This window comes from Castor canadensis, unplaced genomic scaffold (assembly GCF_047511655.1).
Source record: "Castor canadensis unplaced genomic scaffold, mCasCan1.hap1v2 HAP1_SCAFFOLD_123, whole genome shotgun sequence".
Taxonomy (NCBI): Eukaryota; Metazoa; Chordata; class Mammalia; order Rodentia; family Castoridae; genus Castor; species Castor canadensis.
The window spans coordinates 157,501-158,927 of record NW_027395350.1 but is presented as its reverse complement, the minus strand read 5'-3'; the positions used below and the strand labels follow the sequence as shown (position 1 = coordinate 158,927).

The 1,427-nt window shown below is 76.0% G+C and overlaps 1 non-coding gene across 1 annotated transcript; it reads right to left on the bottom strand.

Annotated features, from left to right (window-relative positions):
- Positions 1-215: 215 nt before the first annotated feature.
- LOC141420334 (5.8S ribosomal RNA) lies at positions 216-368 on the bottom strand. The gene has a single exon (XR_012444945.1). It is a non-coding gene; the product is annotated as a 5.8S ribosomal RNA (ribosomal RNA).
- Positions 369-1,427: the final 1,059 nt, after the last annotated feature.

The following is a 1,427-nucleotide window of genomic DNA, read 5'->3' as shown; positions in this document are numbered from 1 at the left end:
GAGGGCGCCCGCGACCCTCGCTCTCTCGCTCGTCTCGGCGACGTGACGCGACGCGATCGGCCGTCGTCTGCTCTTAGGGGGACGGAGGGCCCGCGGACGAGAGTCGGGCTGGCCCTACGAGCGAACCCCCAGCCGCGCGACAACCCCCCCTCCCCGGCGTGGAGAGCTCGGAAGCAGACCACCGCGGGAGGGGGGGGAGGCGATTGATCGTCAGGCGACGCTCAGACAGGCGTAGCCCCGGGAGGAACCCGGGGCCGCAAGTGCGTTCGAAGTGTCGATGATCAATGTGTCCTGCAATTCACATTAATTCTCGCAGCTAGCTGCGTTCTTCATCGACGCACGAGCCGAGTGATCCACCGCTAAGAGTCGTACGAGTTTTTTACACGAGGGTGGACGGCGGGGCGGGGCGGCGCGCCGGCGTGGGAGAGGGACGATCGCGTCCCCCCCCACCCGCACGCGCGCGCGCGCCCACGCCCCTCCCGCCCGGCTGACGCGGCACACAGCCCCCTCTCCCGTCCCCGCGGGCGGTCGGAGAGAGGGGGATCGCCTCGGTCCGGCCAGCACAGGTGACGACGAGACGAGAACGCCTTTTGGGGTCGGGAAGAGAACGAGACGCGGGGGGGCCGGCATCCGTCCGGCGCCACGGCCCGCGAGCGGGCGAGCGCGCGGGCGGCACCGGAACCCCCACAGGCGCCCGGGGGGTTCCCACCACCGCCCCCACGGCGACCCAGAGCGGAACGGAGAGGCGGACAGCGCGAAGCGACGCGCGCACGCGCGGCACCACGGCGGACGGTCCCCGAGGGTCTCCCAAGACCCCGGCGGGGCCGCCGCGGGCGCGCGGCGCGGGCGCCACGGCCCACCCCCGCCGCCCGACCTGGCCCGTCGTGGGGGTTTGGGTGGCGGAGTCCGGAGGAGACCGGGAAGAGCGCGTGTGTGTGTGTGTGGGGAGAGAGCGGACCGGGACGGGGCCCCGGACCGCACGACGCCCCATCACGCGGCCCCACGACTCCACGCGGGCCCGCCGCCCCGACCCCGCGGGCGGACGGGCGACCCCCGAGGGGTCTTTAAACCTCCGCGCCGGAACGCGCTAGGTACCTGGACAGGAGCGGGCGGACGGGCGAGGCGGGGAGGGACGGCGGGATCCGGGAGCGAGCCGGCTCCACCGCCCCCCTCGAGCTCCCCCCACCACCGCCTGCACGGCGCGGGACACGCGGGACCGGCCGCGGCGCCGCCGGGCCCCGGCGACGCGGAGCGGACGCACGCCCCCCCCACGGCCGCTCCCACACGCTCCGCCCTCGCGCCTTCCCTCCACGCCCCTCACCTCCTCGCGCACCCCCGGCCCGCGAGACCCGCGGGGATCCCGGGACCCGCCTCTCCTTCCACGACGCGCGCCGAGCGAGCGGCGCGCGGGTGGGGGAGGAAGGGGC